The following is a 21,035-nucleotide window of genomic DNA, read 5'->3' on the forward strand; positions in this document are numbered from 1 at the left end:
ATTTCAGAAGCTCGGACAAGAGTCTTCTCCTTGGGTCAGGGGAAAATGTCTAAGTCTCAGCAAAGCATTGAAAATAAAGGGTAAGGCCGGAGAGGTCTGTACCTCTCAGAGTCCATGGGAATATGTTCCTGAAAGGAAGGGCAGGAATAATGCTGCTAATTCACATGGGTAATGGTATAGTAAAGTCCAAAATACACAATGGTTTGTCAGTCGATCACTCCATATGAATCAGAAGGTTGAACTGTCCGATCACAGTCTATCATATGACAGTCACTTGAAATATCAGGAATGATTTGCTAAGGTGAGAAAGGCATCCATCTTAGCTCATTTGTATGACTTGAAACAATTGTATATCGTTCATTTCCACAGTTCCTGAATGTACTGGGTTCAAGGTTGCTTTCTCAGACTCACTATGCATAAAACAATAAAACATCTATTTCCAAGCTAACATTTCATCTGAAAGAAATCTGTAAAGAATGACATTAGCAAGGATGACTGAACATTTTTCTACACATTCAATGAAGCAAGGCCTTGCAGGCCTCATATAGGGTAACTAGAGCAAATTAAAATGGAATATTCATTTATATTAATTATGACACATATTATCATAGCCAGCAGCCACCACAGCCACTGTCTGGGAACAGGTGGTCCAGAAAATTCTCCATAGTCTCCCTATAGCAGGCACTTATATATATGGAATATTGCACATTGTCATGCTATGGACTCGGTTATATCCATGGAACACTGGAGGGTAGGGGGCTGTCAAGTGGTGGAGGACCTGTATCCCGGAGAGACTTTTATTACTTTTCAGGATGCCCAGGACTCTTTTGGGATCGACCCCGGCCAGTTCCTACAATATGCCAAATTAAAGAGTGTGGCGAGAGAGTTATGGACTGAATTTCCTATGACTCTGCTTTCCTCTGAGGTGCTGGAAGTAATCATACGATGTCTGGGGGGTCGTCATCTGATTACATTGTTGTACAAGTCCCTAAGGGGAGATATGAAAAGAACTGCATTGGTGGCCGTTGGGCCTGGGAACAAGAATTGGGGGAACCCACAGCTGACACTGATTGGACGCGAGCCCCTGCTCTAGTACGCACAGTGTTGTGTAATCACAGGTTTAAATTGCTCCATTTCCACTTCTTACATCACATCTATATTACATCCTGCAGGTTAAACAGGATGGATCCCACCAAGGGAGCTAAATATAGACGCTGTGGGGTACAAGATGTTTCCTTCTTACACCTTGCATGGGAATGTGTTGGCGTCCAGTTATTCTGGGGCCAGGTGATGCTGCATATTGAGTGGGCCAGTGGACTGGCGATTCCATTGATACCTCCTGCCTGTTTGAACAATGGCAGCGCACCACAATCAACAATATTGAAAAGTCCAATTATTTAATGTAGCTCCATTTAAATCTTCTCTTTATTCTTTTTTCTTAAAACAGTACATATTCATAGCAGAAACAACCAACACGTTTCATCCTTAAAAGAGGACTTCTTCAGGGCTCTAATACAATAAATATAATCCCCTTACAGTGTGCCAAACAACACATATAAATACAAATATACATAACAACAAGGAACTTTAAGGTTAAACAAAATAACACTGTGGCAGTGCGCGGAGCCCGGAGCCGGAGGAGGAGTACCCCGGGGGCACTCCAGATGGTGCTGACGCTAACCCGGAAGAGGTGGGAGCTTCTGGGGGGCGTGACCGCAACAATGACTCGGAAACCATATGGGTTTTAAACCCTGAGCGGGACGAAGAGGAGGTGGTGTTGTTTTCCCCAGGAGGAGAAGACGAATGGAGGACAGAAAGAAGGACGGACCAGTGTTGAGGCTGAAACCCGGAAGAGGAATGCGTGGAGGGGAAGCACCGACCACTACAGAAGCAGAGATCACGGAGGACATCTTGGAGGAAGGAGAAGCGGAAAGGCTGGCCACGTTCTGGGAAGAACGTAGCCCAGTCAGGTACGGGCTACAGCAGACACGGGGAGGCGGGATTTTTTTTAAATAAAAACAGAAGGGGGAGTGGGGACCGAAGGGAACCATCACGAGAGTGCACAAAATAAGTTTTGTTAATTTCTTTTACCTCCGGAGCATCAAAGATATTACTAGAAGAGAGAATCATGTATATATATATATATATATATATATATATATATATATATATATATATATATATATATATATATATAGGTACGATAGAGAAAACGAAAGGGAAACAGAGAAGAACAAAACAGCTAGTATTACTATTAGTAGAATAAATACAAGGAAAAGGGCAAGTAAAGACAGTCCAGGTATTACAGAGTGAGACAGGAAACTACAGAAGAGCCCGGAATACAAAAGAAAGAAAGAAAGGAAATCCGAAGGACAGGAAAAGAGAAAACCAAGAGTAGAAAAAGTATTGACAGAAAACAAAAGGGCAGAAGAGAAAGAGACAGACAAAACCAAGGGACAAAGAAGAGACAGCAGAAAGAAAACAACGGTCATAAAAGAAAGTAAAGAGAAAATGAAACAATACACACCTTCTATAGGTCTTTTCTTCTCTTTGTTTCTCCTATGAACCTCCCGGATGATCCCTGAGACTCCATCTGAAAGCTAAGAGAGAAGAAAGATGAAACAGAGTCAAGAACCTGAATAACTCCTGGAAGACTTACCAGAAGAGAGAGAGAGAGAAAAGAGACAATCGTGTAGAAAGACTATAACACACAGTACTACGAAAAAGAGGAAAAAAACCAAATACTACAACGCTGAAAAGCCTCCATTATTTCTGACCTTGTCACAAACACATACAAAGATTACATACATTTTAAACACATTTATCTAAAAAACGCTACACAATTTACTCAATATCCTATTGTGAATATAACCAAGACAAGGGAATAATTCTATTGTGAAAAACATAAAATACATTGTAGTGAACCCTACCTTGTTTTAATGGGAAACAGGAGTTAGCTTAGCCTTCTGGTTTGCGGACCTGTGCCCCCTTCACCTAGTGACTTTTACTCTACTAAGCTTACTCTGTTTTAGTGCAATTATTTAATTATATGTTTCCAAGATGGCTGCATTGTTTCTAGTTAGGCCAATGTTTTAGTTTCTCTTCATCAGTACAACGCGCTTAGGCGTCAATATGAAGCAATAAATATAAACCAACTGTAGGTATTTACATGAGGTACTTTCCCTCTTCACGCTTTCACAGGAATTGTTTACATAAATTAACGTCCCAAGCATGTCTTGTTAGCTATTGTTTGGGAACAGACCTATGTCAAGGGTCTGAGCAGATCGGTATAAATGCACCTCACTTAGACAGATAGTCAGAGGGATTCCGACCAGATGCCATTGCTGCTTTCGATGCTGCACGTCACCTTGATGCTAACCCAGTCTTCGTAACCCTACTGAGTCTGAGCTAGAGGCCTCATTCCAAGGTAATGGGGGTTGGGGGGCTCTTCTCATGGACATGGCATTGGCAGATTAGGTTTAACACACCTAGCTCTCTTCTAGGTTAGAGAGTATGTTCATCATGCTAGGGTATTAGAACATATTTCACATCTCATGTCATTTCATATCACTGCAAGATGGTGGGGGTTTTTGTATTAATGACTCTTGTCTTCACAGTTCTGTTTCTTGCATTGTTCATTACCCTTATCATTGCAGCCCAGGCACTTATCGTAGATTGCAGTTTTGTTAATAAAACCTATTGAAAACTTTACTGCATCTTCTTCATTGCCTGTGTTTGATTGAACCATGTTGTTCATGTGAGAAAGGGATAATCTCAGTTTAACCCCTTCGCTGCCAGGCCTTTTCCCCCTCCTGTGCCAGGCCTTTTTTTGCCTATTTGGAATAGTTCTAGCTTAGGCCCTCATAACTTTTTGTCCACATAAGCTATCCACGCCAAATTTGCGTCCTTTTTTTCCAACATCCTAGGGATTCTAGGGGTACCCAGACTTTGTGGGTTCCCCTGAAGGAGGCCAAGAAATTAGCCAAAATATAGTGACATTTTTGTTTTTTTGTTTTTAAAATGCGAAAAAAGGGCTGCAGAAGAAGGATTGTTTATTTTTCCCTGAAAATGGCATCAACAAAGGGTTTGCAGTGATAAAAGCACCAGCTTTCAGGAACAGGCAATTTGAATCAGAAAACCCAATTTTTCAACACAATTTTGGCATTTTACTGGGAAATACCCAATTTTTATGATTTTTTGTGCTTTCAGCCTCCTTCCAGTCAGTGACAGAAATGAGTGTGAAACCATTGCTGGATCCCAGAAACCTAAACATTTCTGAAAAGTACACAAAATTCTGAATTCAGCAATGGGTAATTTGTGTGGATCCTACAAGGGTTTCCTGCAGAAAATAACAACTAAAATAAAAGAATATTGAAATTGAGGTGCAAAAAACAGCCATTTTCCTCTACGTTTTACTCTGTAACTTTTTCCTGCAATGTTAGATTTTTGAAAGTAATATACTGTTACGTCCGCTGGACGCTTCTGGTTCCAGAGATATATAGGGCTTGTAGGTTTATCAAGAACCCTAGGCACCCAGAGCCAATAAATGAGCTGCACTTTGCAGTGGATTTTCATTCTATACCGGGTATACAGCAATTAATTTGCTGAAATATAAAGAGTCAAAAATAGGTATCAAGAAAACCTTTGTATTTCCAAAATGGGCACAAGATAAGGTGTTGAGGAGCAGTGGTTATTTGCACATCTCTGAAATCTGGCGTGCCCATAATAGCATGTGAATTACAAGGCATTTCTCAAATAGACATCTTTTTTACACACTCTCTTATATTTGGAAGGAAAAAATGTAGAGAAAGACAAGGGGCAATAACACTTGTTTTGCTATTCTATGTTCCCCCGAGTCTCCTGATAAACTTGGTACCTCACTTGTGTGGGTAGGCATAGTGCCCGCGACAGGAAATGCTCCAAAACACAACGTGGACACATCACATTTTTCTGCAGAAAACAGAGGTGTTTTTTGCAAAGTGCCTACCTGTGGATTTTGGCCTCTAGCTCAGCCGGCACCTAGGGAAACCTACCAAACCTGTGCATTTTTGAAAACTAGAGACCTAGGGGAATCCAGGACGGGATGACTTGTGGGGCTCTCACCAGGTTCTGTTACCCAGAATCCTTTGCAAACCTCAAAAGTTGGCTAAAAACACTTTTTCCTCACATTTCGGTGACAGAGAGTTCTGGAATCTGAGAGGAGCCACAAAATTCCTTCCACCCAGCGTTCCCCCAAGACTCCCAATAAAAAAGGTACCTCACTTGTGTGGGTAGGTATAGTGCCCGCGGCAGGAAATGCTCCAAAACAGAACATGGACACATCACATTTTTCTACAGAAAACAGGTGTTTTTGTAAAGTGCCTACCTGTGGATTTTGGCCTCTAGCTCAGCCGGCACCTAGGGAAACCTACCAAACCTGTGCATTTTTTAAAACTAGAGACTTAGGGGAATCCAAGATGGGGTGACTTGTGGGGCTCTCACCAGGTTCTGTTACCCAGAATCCTTTGCAAACCTCACAATTTGGCAAAAAAAACACTTTTTCCTCACATTTTGAGGACAGAAAGTTCTGGAATCTGAGAGGAACCACACATTTCCTTCCACCCAGTGTTCCCCCAAGTCTCCCGATAAAAATGGTACCTCACTTGTGAGGGGAGGCATAGTGCCCGTGACAGGAAATGCTCCAAAACACAATGTGAACACATCACATTTTTCTACAGAAAACAGAGGTGTTTTTGGAAGGTGCCTACCTGTGGATTTTGGCCTCTAGCTCAGCCGGCACCTGGGGAAACCTACCAAACCTGTGCATTTTTGAAAACTAAAGACCTAGGGGAATCCAAGACGGTGTGACTTTTGGGGCTCTGGCCAGGTTCTGTTACCCAGAATCCTTTGCAAACCTCAAAATTTGGCTAAAAAACACATTTTCATCAAATTTCGGTGACAGAGAGTTCTTGAATTTGAGAGGAGCCCCAAATTTCCTTCCACCCAGCGTTCCCTAAAGTCTCCCGATAAAAATGGTACCTCACTTGTGTAGGTAGACATAGTGCCTGCGACAGGAAATGCTCCAAAATACAACGTGGACACATCACATTTTTCTACAGAAAACAGAGGTGTTTTTTGCAAAGTGCCTACCTGTGGTTTTGGCCTCTAGCTCAGCCGGCACCTAGGGAAACCTACCAAACCTGTGCATTTTTGAAAACTAGAGACCTAGGGGAATCCAAGATGGGGTGACTTGTGGGGCTCTCACCAGGTTCTGTTACCCAGAATCCTTTGCAAACCTCACAATTTGGCTAAAAAAACCCTTTTTCCTCACATTTCGATGACAGAAAGTTTTGGAATATGAGAGGAGCCACAAATTTCCTTCCACCCAGTGTTCCCCGAAGTCTCCCGATAAAAATGGTACCTCACTTGTGTGGGTAGGCATAGTGCCCGCGACAGGAAATGCTCCGTAACACAACGTGAACACATCACATTTTTCTACAGAAAACAGAGGTGTTTTTTGCAAAGTGCCTACCTGTGGATTTTGGCCTCTAGCTCAGCCGGCACCTAGGGAAACCTACCAAACCTGTGCATTTTTGAAAACTAGAGACCTAGGGGAATCCAAGATGGGGTGACTTGTGGGGCTCTCAACAGGTTCTGTTTCCCAGAATCCTTTGCAAACCTCAAAATTTGGCTAAAAAGACACTTTTTCCTCACATTTTGAGGACAGAAAGTTCTGGAATCTGAGAGGAACCACAAATTTCCTTCCACCCAGTGTTCCTCCAAGTCTCCCGATAAAAATGGTACCTCACTTGTGAGGGGAGGCATAGTGCCCGTGACAGGAAATGCTCCAAAACACAACGTGAACACATCACATTTTTCTACAGAAAACAGAGGTGTTTTTGGAAAGTGCCTACCTGTGGATTTTGGCCTCTAGCTCAGCCGGCACCTAGGGAAACCTATCAAACCTGTGCATTTTTTAAAACTAAAGACCTAGGGGAATCCAAGACGGTGTGACTTGTGGGGCTCTCACCAGGTTCTGTTACCCAGAATCCTTTGCAAACCTCAAAATTTGGCAAAAAAAAAAAACTTTTTCCTCACATTTCGGTGACAGAGAGTTCTGGAATCTGAGAGGATTCACAAATTTCCTTCCACCCAGCGTTCCCTCAAGTCTCCCGATAAAAATGGTACCTCACTTGTGTGGGTAGACATAGTGCCTGCGACAGGAAATGCTCCAAAATACAACGTGGACACATCACATTTTTCTGCAGAAAACAGAGGTGTTTTTTGCAAAGTGCCTACCATTGGATTTTGGCCTCTAGCTCAGCCGGCACCTAGGAAAACCTACCAAACCTGAGCATTTTTGAAAACTAGAGACCTAGGAGAATCCAAGACGGGGTGACTTGTGGGGCTCTCACCAGGTTCTGTTACCCAGAATTCTTTGCAAACCTCAAAAGTTGGCTAAAAAACACTTTTTCCTCACATTTCGGTGACAGAGAGTTCTGGAATCTGAGAGGAGCCACAAATTTCCTTCCACCCAGCGTTCCCCCAAGTCTCCCGAAAGAAATGGTACCTCACTTGTGTGGGTAGGCATAGTGCCCGCGACAGGAAATGCTCCAAAATACAACATGGACACATCACATTTTTCTACAGAAAACAGAGGTGTTTTTTGCAAAGTGCCTACCTGTGGTTTTGGCCTCTAGCTCAGCCGGCACCTAGGGAAACCTACCAAACCTGTGCATTTTTTAAAACTAAAGATCTAGGGGAATCCAAGATGGGGTGACTTGTGGGGCTCTCACCAGGTTCTGTTACCCAGAATCCTTTGCAAACCTCACAATTTGGCTAAAAAAAACCTTTTTCCTCACATTTCAATGACAGAAAGTTCTGGAATCTGAGAGGAGCCACAAATTTCCTTCCACCCAGTATTCCCTGAAGTCTCCCGATAAAAATGGTACCTCACTTGTGTGGGTAGGCATAGTGCCCGCAACAGGAAATGCTCCAAAACACAACATGAACACATCACATTTTTCTGCAGAAAACAGAGGTGTTTTTTGCAAAGTGCCTACCTGTGGATTTTGGCCTCTAGCTCAGCCGGCACCTAGGGAAACCTACCAAACCTGTGCATTTTTTAAAACTAGAGACCTAGGGGAATCCAGGACGGGGTGACTTGTGGAGCTCTCACCAGGTTCTGTTACCCAGAATCCTTTGCAAACCTCAAAAGTTGGCTAAAAAACACTTTTTCCTCATATTTCGGTGACAGAGAGTTCTGGAATCTGAGAGGAGCCACAAATTTCCTTCCACCCAGCGTTCCCCCAAGTCTCCCGATACAAATGGTACCTCACTTGTGTGGGTAGGCATAGTGCCCGCGACAGGAAATGCTCCAAAATACAACATGGACACATCACATTTTTCTACAGAAAACAGAGGTGTTTTTTGCAAAGTGCCTACCTGTGGATTTTGGCCTCTAGCTCAGCCGGCACCTAGGGAAACCTACCAAACCTGTGCATTTTTTAAAACTAAAGATCTAGGGGAATCCAAGATGGGGTGACTTGTGGGGCTCTCACCAGGTTCTGTTACCCAGAATCCTTTGCAAACCTCACAATTTGGCTAAAAAAAACCTTTTTCCTCACATTTCAATGACAGAAAGTTCTGGAATCTGAGAGGAGCCACAAATTTCCTTCCACCCAGTATTCCCCGAAGTCTCCCGATAAAAATGGTACCTCACTTGTGTGGGTAGGCATAGTGCCCGCAACAGGAAATGCTCCAAAACACAACATGAACACATCACATTTTTCTGCAGAAAACAGAGGTGTTTTTTGCAAAGTGCCTACCTGTGGATTTTGGCCTCTAGCTCAGCCGGCACCTAGGGAAACCTACCAAACCTGTGCATTTTTTAAAACTAGAGACCTAGGGGAATCCAGGACGGGGTGACTTGTGGAGCTCTCACCAGGTTCTGTTACCCAGAATCCTTTGCAAACCTCAAAAGTTGGCTAAAAAACACTTTTTCCTCATATTTCGGTGACAGAGAGTTCTGGAATCTGAGAGGAGCCACAAATTTCCTTCCACCCAGCGTTCCCCCAAGTCTCCCGATACAAATGGTACCTCACTTGTGTGGGTAGGCATAGTGCCCGCGACAGGAAATGCTCCAAAATACAACATGGACACATCACATTTTTCTACAGAAAACAGAGGTGTTTTTTGCAAAGTGCCTACCTGTGGATTTTGGCCTCTAGCTCAGCCGGCACCTAGGGAAACCTACCAAACCTGTGCATTTTTTAAAACTAAAGATCTAGGGGAATCCAAGATGGGGTGACTTGTGGGGCTCTCACCAGGTTCTGTTACCCAGAATCCTTTGCAAACCTCACAATTTGGCAAAAAAAACCCTTTTTCCTCACATTTCGATGACAGAAAGTTCTGGAATCTGAGAGGAGCCTCAAATTTCCTTCCACCCAGTGTTCCCTGAAGTCTCCCGATAAAAATGGTACCTCACTTGTGTGGGTAGGCATAGTGCCCGCGACAGGAAATGCTCCAAAACACAACATGAACACATCACATTTTTCTACAGAAAACAGAGGTGTATTTTGCAAAGTGCCTACCTGTGGATTTTGGCCTCTAGCTCAGCCGGCACCTAGGGAAACCTACCAAACCTGTGCATTTTTGAAAACTAAAGACCTAGGGGAATCCAAGACGGGGTGACTTGTGGGGCTCTCACCAGGTTCTGTTGCCCAGAATCCTTTGCAAACCTCACAATTTGGCTAAAAAACACTTTTACCTCACATTTGGAGGACAGAAAGTTCTGGAATCTGAGAGGAACCACAAATTTCCTTCCACCCAGTGTTCCCCCAAGTCTCCCGGTAAAAATGGTACCTCACTTGTGTGGGTAGACATAGTGCCGCGACAGGAAATGCTCCAAAACACAACGTGGACACATCATATTTTTCTGCAGAAAACAGAGGTGTTTTTTGCAAAGTGCCTACCTGTGGATTTTGGCCTCTAGCTCAGCCGGCACCTAGGGAAACCTACCAAACCTGTGCATTTTTTAAAACTAGAGACCTGGGGGAATCCAGGACGGGGTGACTTATGGGGCTCTCACCAGGTTCTGTTACCCAGAATCCTTTGCAAACCTCAAAAGTTGGCTAAAAAACACTTTTTCCTCACATTTCGGTGACAGAGAGTTCTGGAATCTGAGAGGAGCCACAAATTTCCTTCCACCCAGCGTTCCCCCAAGTCTCCTGATACAAATGGTACCTCACTTGTGAGGGTAGGCATAGTGCCCGCGACAGGAAATGCTCCAAAATACAACATGGACACATCACATTTTTCTACAGAAAACAGAGGTGTTTTTTGCAAAGTGCCTACCTGTGGATTTTGGCCTCTAGCTCAGCCGGCACCTAGGGAAACCTACCAAACCTGTGCATTTTTTAAAACTAAAGATCTAGGGGAATCCAAGATGGGGTGACTTGTGGGGCTCTCACCAGGTTCTGTTACCCAGAATCCTTTGCAAACCTCACAATTTGGCTAAAAAAAACCTTTTTCCTCACATTTCGATGACAGAAAGTTCTGGAATCTGAGAGGAGCCACAAATTTCCTTCCACCCAGCGTTCCCCCAAGTCTCCCGATACAAATGGTACCTCACTTGTGAGGGTAGGCATAGTGCCCGCGACAGGAAATGCTCCAAAATACAACATGGACACATCACATTTTTCTACAGAAAACAGAGGTGTTTTTTGCAAAGTGCCTACCTGTGGATTATGGCCTCTAGCTCAGCCGGCACCTAGGGAAACCTACCAAACCTGTGCATTTTTTAAAACTAGAGACCTGGGGGAATCCAGGACGGGGTGACTTGTGGGGCTCTCACCAGGTTCTGTTACCCAGAATCCTTTGCAAACCTCACAATTTGGCTAAAAAAATCCTTTTTCCTCACATTTCGATGACAGAAAGTTCTGGAATCTGAGAGGAGCCTCAAATTTCCTTCCACCCAGTGTTCCCCGAAGTCTCCCGATAAAAATGGTACCGCACTTGTGTGGGTAGGCATAGTGCCCGCGACAGGAAATGCTCCAAAACACAACATGAACACATCAAAATTATCAAATACTAATTTACCTGATTTTCTGGGGGGGACCTGCATTTTTGGTCCTAGTCTCTGCAGCCATATAGGGAAACGTACGAAATCCAAACATTTCTGAAAACTAGACACCCGAGGGAATCCAGTGAGGTGTGACTTGCATGGATCTCCCAATGTTTTCTTACCCAGAATCCTCAGCACACCTGTCACAGTGCCCTTTCCTCGGGATCTGCATGCTGCTGACCAAAAGGCCCACCTCCCGGCGTCAACAACTCAGAAAGCTATCAGAGCGCAGAGTATTGATGAAGCCAGACGGGGGGAAGGGAATTAGGGTAGGGAACTGCAGGGAAAGAGATCTGAAAAGAAAATGGTTAGGACAAATATGCATATACTCTTTCATAACAGTATAAACTCACCAATAAACTCTGGAACAAAGGTGTCTCCGTGATATCGGATTGAGACCCTTTGTGAACTGCATTTTGTCGGAAGTGCTTTGATCGTCGATTCCAAGGGCGCTTTACTCGTGTGGCCTGAAGCGCTTTGATTGTCGTGCCAAGGGCGCTTTCCTCGTGTGGCCTGAAGCGCTTTGATTGTCGTGCCAAGGGCGCTTTACTCGTGTGGCCTGAAGCGCTTTGATTGTCGTGCCAAGGGTGCTTTCCTCATGTGGCCTGAAGCGCTTTGATTATCGTGCCAAGGGCGCTTTACTCGTTTAGCCTGAAGCGCTTTGATCGTCGTGCCCAGGGCGCTTTACTCGTTTAGCCTGAAGGGCTTTGCTCGTTGTGCGAAGGAAAGCTTTACTCGTGTGGCCTGAATCGCTTTGATCGTCGTGCCAGGGGTGCTTTACTTTTGGTCTAAAGTGTTTTGCTCTATTTGCTAAGGGGCGCTTTACTTTTGGGAGTAAACAACCCCCTTCAAGATTTGACTTATCAAGACCTTACCGATACGAGTACGACCTACTCCTCTTTTAATTCACCATGGAAACAAGGATACTCTGACATGCTGCCACTCTGCCATGCAGGAAATCCGCTTTCTTCAGAGGAACTCCCCACGAGGTCGGACTGCACTGAAGTCTCCAAAATAGTGAGCAATGTGCTTGGGGTGTGGCTGGGCTTTATACGCTGCCTCTAAAAACTTGGGAGTTGTAGTCCCTTCATAGAATGGCATTGATAAGTGCATCTAATCCACCAAGGTCCTGACCCTGCAGCTACATGAGCTGTACCACAGGGCAGGTGATGCTGATGACCATTTCTGGAGCAAGCGGGGATGACAAGCGGCGTGCATGATGTGCCGCAAAGACGTGAGGCAGAGGTCAGGGCGGGTCCTGGACTGCGCACAGGCTTATTCCTGACAAAACCTAAAATTTAGCTTAAAAAATCTAATTTTTCTCACATTTCTGTGTGGGATTAATGCACCAGGACAAATTACCTACCACCCAACGTTCCCCTCAGTCTCCCGGTAAAAATGGTACTATACTTGTTTAGGTGGGCCAAGTGCCCGTGACAAGGAAGAGCCAAAAACATGTTGAAATTGAGGGGGAACCAAAGCGCGTCCAAAAGGGCAGTTTGAAAAAAAAGAATTTTTAGGCTGACAAGTGGGCAACATTTTTATTGGTATAGATGAGACAATGCTGGGTGGTAGGAATTTTGTGGATTCCTGCAGATTCCAGAAGGTTTCATCACAAAAATGTGGAAAAAATTTGTGATTTCCAAATGAAACATTTGGGTGAGTCCAGGGTGGTCTGCTTCACATGCACCCCACACCATTTTCTTACCCACAATGCCCCGAAAAAGTTGGAGGTTTTCAGGGCATTGTGGGTAAGAAAATGGTGTGGGGTGCATGTGAAGCACACCACCCTGGACTCACCCAGATGTTTCATTTTCAGATGTGTCTAGGTCTTGTGGATTTTTCTATATGGCAGCGTCCCAAAGTCCAAAAAGTGCAACCCTCACCATTCCAAGTGGGATGATTTTGAGAGTTAGCCAAGCTCTCATGGCCCAAATGTAAAACCAAAACCCCAAATAATCAAATTTCCTCTTGCTTGCCGTGGGATAAGATGTTTTACTGTGCGGGGCAAGAGCTGAAGGACTGTTACCCTCTTCAGTTGGGATGTGGGCATAACCATGCCCATACTGATTGGTAGCTACCATCACACTATTTTTTTTATTTTTATTCCCTGGCATCTAGTAGATGTTCTGCCCCCCAGGGTGTGGATCAGGGGTAATTGCTCCATCTGCCCACTGGTGGGCAGAACAACTTTGGCCCCATTTATTTGGGGTGGGGGTATGGCCATACCACCACCCTCTTATTTTGAAAAAAAAAATCTTCCCTTGTCTCTGGTGGGCTTTCTGCTCCCCTCGGGGGCAGATGTGCCTTCCAAAAACAGGCCGATCTGCCCCCAAGGTGGGGATATATGGCCAACAGTAATGTGCCCCCATGGGGAGCGACCCTTACCCAAGGGACTGCCCCCCTAAAAAAAACACACACATACACACATACCAATTCCTGGTGCCTAAGTTGTTTCTGCCCCCCTTGTGGGCAGATTGGCCGAATAAAAATAGGCTGATCTAAATGGCCTAAATACAAGTTGCCCCCCAGGGGAGTGCCCCTTGCCTAATGGGTCGCTCCCCATACATCAAAACCTAAAGTAAACAAAACAAATATAAATCCCTGGTGTCTTGGGGTTTCTGCCCCCCCGGGGGCAGATCGGCCTAATTATAATAGGCCGATCTGCCCGCGGGGGCAGAAAAGGGACTAAAATATTTCCCCCCCTGGGGAGAGGCAGTTGCCCAAGGAGCGGCTACCTTTATGGGTAAGTGTACACATAAAAAACATTCCCTGGTGTCTAGTGTGCATTTCTGCTGCCCGATCGCATTGCGATTGGGCAGCAGAAATGCTTGCAGAGACATGAATTGAAAGGCCTTTCCTTTCCTTTCATGCCTCTGCCTGCCCACTCCCCCTGAGTGGAAGAGAAATGTTGAACATTTCTCTTCCGCATCGCGCTGGATTGGAGGTGACCTCTGATGAGGTCAGCACGCAGTCGCGTGCTGACGTCATCAGACATCACTGGGGGGTCGGGGGTAGAAGGGGAAGCAATTCCCCTTCCAGCACTGCCATGGGGGTGTGGGGGCGTGGCACTCAGGGGTGTTTTGCTATTAATTATGTTTGACCAATGACTTTGTGTTTCACCACTGCGCATATTAGTTGCTCAATGTTCACCAGTAGCACATTACATGTTGTATTCAGTTTAGCTGCCTATTGGCTTTAACGTTGCATTAGACATTACCTTTGGTATTTAGGTTAGCTGCCTATTGGCTTTAACATGGCATTAGACATTACATTTGGTATTCAGTTTAGCTGCCTATTGGCTTTAACGTGGAGTTAGACATTGCAGTTGAGACATTGCAGATGAGCTGTGTTTTTCCAAGCTGTGTTTTTCCACATGATAGACCAAGCTGTGTTTTTCAAATTGAATTCACACGAACCCTAACGTGATAAGAGAGCGTATATTTGGTGTTTTCCTTTCTGCTCAGGCTTGGGAAGAGGAGGGGCCCAGGAGATCTGGCAAGTCTCCAAAGGCTTGTTTTCATTTCCTGAGTCTGAGAGGAAGGGGCACGTTTTTGGAACGATGGCCCTGGGCAGCAGCGAGGGGAGATCTTTCAGGACTTCAGTCAGGAGCGGACGTCAGCTGCCTATCTCCCGTTTGGGTGGAAAGTCTCTTTCTCGCAGTTGAACTGGAGTCATCAACTTGAAGATAGGAGAAGGAGGACAAGCATTGATAGGCCCTACGGTGATGCAATTTTGACTTTTATTCTTTGCTTTGAAGTTATGCTATAATATAATCACATGTATTTGCTATGTACATTGCAATTGAGAAGTACTTTGATATATTTTGCTTTCATTGCTGCGACTACTTTTAAACGTGTGCTTCCAACCTACTAATCTCGTCTTTCAGGAACCTTGTGGTGAAGTAATAATAACAATATGGCCCTCATTCTGACCTTGGCGGTCGGCGGAGAGGCGGCGGTCGGACCGCGAACAGACCGGCGGTATTAAAAATGGCATTCTGACCCTGGCGGGAACCGCCAACACAGCCCGCCAACTTAACACTCCGACCGCCACAGCGGTACAAACAAACAGCGCGGCGGTTCCCGCCAACAGCCCGGCGGCAGACAAAGTACCGCCCACCCTATTACGACCCACCAATCTGCCACCTTTTCCGGGGCGGGAGCACCGCCGATAAGAACACGGCGGAAACAGACTACGAACGGGAAAACGCTCACCTCTACGCACTCCACGCGAGATTCCGGCAGTATGGAGCCAGAGTTACAGGTCATCCCCGCACTCCTATTCCTCCTCATATACCAGGAGCACGCCCGGCGGCGCGGAAGACATCGGTGAGTACTGCACCTACGACACAGGGGAGGGAAAAGATTACCGGCACACACCCACCCACCCACACCCACTACAACACACACATCAATGCATTCCCACAGATCACTGTCACAACCCACAAACCACCCCCCTCCGAAATAATGCAAAGACCAAAAGAAGAGATCATAAACGGGCAGATATATTGAAATATGTACACCAGTAATCCCAATAAATAAATAAACTATGTACAAAATATATACAGCTACTAAATGTAGTCCAACCACTGTCCGTGGATCACAGGGGTCCTGTGCAAAGGGGCAAGGCCCAGTCCCACGACAAGAACTCCACGGAGAGAACACTGCAGGGGCATCAGAAAGAAAATAGGACAGGCACCTCAGGGGGAAGGGAATGGGGGGCACCTCAGCCACTTGAGTACACGACGCCAGATCCACGAGGGGACTCCATGACCACTGGGCCATCCTGGGGAGAGCAAAGCCACAGTCCATACAGTCCATACAGTGGGTGGCCTGCCCACTGGGCCATCCTGGGGAGAGCAAAGCCACAGTCCATACAGTCCATACAGTGGGTGGCCTGCCCACTGGGCCATCCTGGGGAGAGCAAAGCCACAGTCCATACAGTCCATAACAGACCCCACTGCCACTGGAGGAGGCAAGTTGGCCAGAGGACATCCTGCAGCCCTGCCCGAGATAGATCCTGCCCTGGCACGTCTGCCAAAGGGCCAGCGGTTCTTGCCCTGAAGGGCCCAGTTCTGCGGTTCTTGAGACGGCGGGGCCCAGTTCAGCGGTTCTTGCCTTGAAGGGCCCAGTTCAGCGGTTCTTGCCTTGAAGGGCCCAGTTCAGCGGTTCTTGAGACGGCGGGGCCCAGTTCAGCGGTTCTTGCCTTGAAGGGCCCAGTTCAGCGGTTCTTGCCTTGAAGGGCCCAGTTCAGCGGTTCTTGAGACGGCGGGGCCCAGTTCAGCGGTTCTTGCCTTGAAGGGCCCAGTTCAGCGGTTCTTGCCTTGAAGGGCCCAGTTCAGCGGTTCTTGAGACGGCGGGGCCCAGTTCAGCGGTTCTTGCCTTGAAGGGCCCAGTTCAGCGGTTCTTGCCTTGAAGGGCCCAGTTCAGCGGTTCTTGCCTTGAAGGGCCCAGTTCAGCGGTTCTTGAGACGGCGGGGCCCAGTTCAGCGGTTCTTGCCTTGAAGGGCCCAGTTCAGCGGTTCTTGCCTTGAAGGGCCCAGTTCAGCGGTTCTTGCCTTGAAGGGCCCAGTTCAGCGGTTCTTGCCTTGAAGGGCCCAGTTCAGCGGTTCTTGAGACGGCGGGGCCCAGTTCAGCGGTTCTTGCCTTGAAGGGCCCAGTTCAGCGGTTCTTGCCTTGAAGGGCCCAGTTCAGCGGTTCTTGAGACGGCGGGGCCCAGTTCAGCGGTTCTTGCCTTGAAGGGCCCAGTTCAGCGGTTCTTGCCTTGAAGGGCCCAGTTCAGCGGTTCTTGAGACGGCGGGGCCCAGTTCAGCGGTTCTTGCCTTGAAGGGCCCAGTTCAGCGGTTCTTGCCTTGAAGGGCCCAGTTCAGCGGTTCTTGCCTTGAAGGGCCCAGTTCAGCGGTTCTTGAGACGGCGGGGCCCAGTTCAGCGGTTCTTGCCTTGAAGGGCCCAGTTCAGCGGTTCTTGCCTTGAAGGGCCCAGTTCAGCGGTTCTTGCCTTGAAGGGCCCAGTTCAGCGGTTCTTGCCTTGAAGGGCCCAGTTCAGCGGTTCTTGAGACGGCGGGGCCCAGTTCAGCGGTTCTTGCCTTGAAGGGCCCAGTTCAGCGGTTCTTGAGACGGCGGACGGTCTATGGCCAACTGCTAAATGCCTGGTGGTGCCCTCCTGGGCAGCGGGGATGGTGCTCCTTCACTGCCCACCTGGGCTGTGGGTGGTGGGGCCCTCCTGGCCAGCTGGGCTGGGTCCTCCCTGGGCAGCGGCTATGGGGCTGGTGGGCTCTCCCGGGGCAGCTGTGCCGGTTCCTCCCGGGGCAGCGGCTATGGGGGTTGTGGGCTCCTCCTGGGCAGCAGGCCTGCTGCCTGACCTCTCCAACTTGCTGCCCTTGCCCTCCTTAGTCGTCGGCCTGTGGCCCTTTCCTCCCTTTGGAGCTGTGGCTGGTGACTGTCTCTGGGTGGTGTCCGGGGGGGATGTAGAAGGCGGGCTCCTGCGGCGACCCTTCCGCCTTCTGCTCCTCTTCCCAGGGGGTGGGCTGGCTGTCCCCTTGCTGCTGGGCGAAGATCCAGACATGCGGGCTGGCGGGCTCCAATACCCCTGCACCCTTGTCAAGGGGGCTGCAGGGCTGGTGGTGGCTGAGGTGCTCTTCTTACCCCGACGAGAAGGAGGGGGGGGCTCAGGGTCAGGAAAGAAGTTAGTAGTGGCGAGGAAGAGCTTCTTGGGACAATGGAGAGTGGTAGGTACAGTGGGAATGGGAGTGGAGGGAGAGGATGTGGTTGTAGGTGAGTCACGTTTGCTGTCTTTGGGTGCAGGTGCAGGAGGGATAGGCTGTCGTGAGGTGGATGGCTGTTGGGTGGGTGGGTGGCTGCGTTTGTGTGGTGTGGAAGAGGGGGTGACAGACACAGTGGGAGAGGACACAGGGGACGTGTAAATGGCAGTGGGGGTGGTGACTGCACGTGTGCGGACTGGAGTGGAGGGTGTGCTGGTGATGGAAACACTGGCTGATGGTGAGGTGAATGGAGGTGTGAGTGTAGACGTCACAGGGAGGGAGGAGGGAGACGAGGAGGTGGGGGTCACAGAGGTGGTAGTGACTGTTGGCATGTCTGCATCGGAATGTTGCGTGTGTGAATGTCTGCGTGATCTGTGGTGCTTATGTTTGGATGAGCTTCTCTTGGGTGTTGAGGTGTGTGCAGGCTGGTCTGATGGTGTGGGTGGGACAGGCAGAGGAACAGGAGACTGGGAGGAGGGAGTTAGTAGAGGCAGGCAGGAGGCAGGGACAATGGCTGCCGTCAGTGCTGAGGCCAGAGCCTGGAACGATCGCTGATGGGCAGCCTGACCCGAATGAATGCCCTCCAGGTACGCATTGCTGCGATGAACCTCCCTCTCCACCCCCTGGATGGCATTCAAAAGGGTAGTCTGCCCAACAATGAGCGTTCGGAGGAGGTCAATGACCTCCTCACTGAGGGCAGCGGGGGTAACAGGGGCAGGGCCTGAGGTGCCTGGGGCGAAGGAGATGCCCGGCTTCCTGGCAGAGCGGGCACGGGGCGAACGCGGAGGGGCTGCTGGGAGGGCGGAGATGGTGCGCTGGGTGGCGGCTGTACCTGTAATGGCGGGGGGCACGGATGGTGCCACCCCCGCAAGGGAGCCCCCTTCCGAGGACGTGTCCGTGTCGCTGCAGGCTCCAGTCGTCCCCGTCGTGGAGCTCCCCTCGCCCTCCGTCTCACTGGTCCAGTCTGACTCTGTGGCATGGCCCTCCTGGGCCATGTGAGATGCAGCTCCCTCCTGCCCCGATGCCACTTCTCCTCCGCCTGATGATGCTGATGCACACAAGCACAGAAAGACAAACAAAAAGGGGGGGGGAGAGAGAAATAAAGGGATATTGAGTACATGGATCTCCGGTACAGTTAGCGGACATGACAGACACAGATGCCCCCAGCACTAAGTTGCGCACTTGGGGTCCGCTACGCATTCCGTGGAACATGCCCTACACGCCTAGAGTTGACAACTGCACCCATGGATGACACGGCCCAGGGATGGCTGTACTGACAAACTACTGAGGGTGGTGGCTGGGGACACAGGGGCTTACGGGGGTGCCCAGCCTACAGATATCGCCCTGGCCTAGGGGGACCCCCAGCCCTCCTCCCCCAACCAGACACCTCCACTGCGCGACCACAGAGTAGATAATGCTTGTACTCACCCCCTTGTGTCTGCTGTGCTGCCCTCACGCGCCCATCCAATTCAGGGTAGGCCACCGCCAGGATCCGGAACATCAGGGGGCTCAGTTGACGGCAGGCACCCCGCCTACGTTGGGAGGCCATCCCCAGCAGAGACTCGGCGGTCTTCTTGGTCCCGCGGCGGATGTCCTCCCACCTCTTGCGGCAGTGGGTGCCCCATCGATGGTGGACCCCCAGGGCCCGGACTTCCTTGGCGATGGCACGCCAAATCCCGATCTTCTCATGGGCGCGGACCTATGTGACACGTACAGGGAGGGAGAAATACCACGTTCAAGTTACTCAGCATTTTCCTTTCCAGTGGCCCAACGCCCCCCATCCCCGCCAGGCCCCCCGCCAGGCCCAACATGCCCCCCATCCCCGCCAGGCCCCCCGCCAGGCCCCCCGCCATGCCCAACATGCCCCCCATCCCCGCCAGGCCCCCCGCCAGGCCCAACATGCCCCCCATCCCCGCCAGGCCCCCCGCCAGGCCCCCCGCCATGCCCAACATGCCCCCCATCCCCGCCAGGCCCCCCGCCAGGCCCAACATGCCCCCAATCCCCGCCAGGCCCCCCGCCAGGCCCCCCGCCATGCCCAACATGCCCCCCATCCCCGCCAGGCCCCCCGCCAGGCCCAACATGCCCCCCATCCCCGCCAGGCCCCCCGCCAGGCCCCCCGCCATGCCCAACATGCCCCCCATCCCCGCCAGGCCCCCCGCCAGGCCCAACATGCCCCCCATCCCCGCCAGGCCCCCCGCCAGGCCCCCCGCCATGCCCAACATGCCCCCCATCCCCGCCAGGCCCCCAAGCCAGCCAGTGGCCCCAAATCCAGATAGAATTAAACTCACTTGTTGGTCTGGAGGACCGTAGAGTAGCGCATACTGGGGGAGGACCCCATCCACAAGTTTCTCCAACTCCTCTCCAGTGAAGGCAGGGGCCCTTTCCCCAGTCGCAGCAGCCATTGTCCCTTCCAGACCGAGGTCACAGCAACACTTGCAGTATAGGTCCTCTCCTGTGAAAGTTCAAGTCGCAAGTGGATAAGTAGATAGAAAATGGCGGTCACGTCCGCGGCGGTGCGTACCGCGGCGGTGCGTCCCGCCACCGCCGGCGCCCTTCGCCATTGGCTCCTGAAACCCATAGGCTTCAATGTTAACCAATGCGGCTTCGCGCCGCGGTCTTCGGCCGCCGCCCGCCGCGGTGTGCCACGCCAGCGCATTGACCTCACATCCCATTGTCACACTTCACAGGTCAGGCAGCCGCCATTTCCAGGGCCCACATGGCTCAATTTCAACTGCGTCACACAGGCCTAGGCCTTGCATAGCCACTCAGACACGCCATTCACTGCATAGAGAATCGTATACTGTGCTAGCTGTGAGTACGTACCTGTGGGTTGCCTGACTGTGTGCTCCATGTTGTCCTTCCTAGGCACCGTCCGCTGGGTTGGGCGAGGAGACGGATGAATCCTCCCGTGTACCGACCGCTGGTGGACCTGTCGACAATGGAAGAACGCCACATTATCCTGACCTACCGTCTTAACCGTGCCACTATCCATGAACTGTGTGCCCGGCTGGAGCCCGACCTGATGTCCCCCATCCGCCAACCCACAGGAATTCCCCCTCTGGTGCAGGTCATGTCAGTACTCCATTTCTTGGCAAGTGGGTCATTTCAGACAACCGTGGGAATTGCTTCTGGGATGTCTCAGCCCATGTTTTCGAAGGTGTTATCCAGAG

The sequence above is a fragment of the Pleurodeles waltl genome, chromosome 9 (assembly GCF_031143425.1).
Source record: "Pleurodeles waltl isolate 20211129_DDA chromosome 9, aPleWal1.hap1.20221129, whole genome shotgun sequence".
NCBI classification, from domain to species: Eukaryota; Metazoa; Chordata; class Amphibia; order Caudata; family Salamandridae; genus Pleurodeles; species Pleurodeles waltl.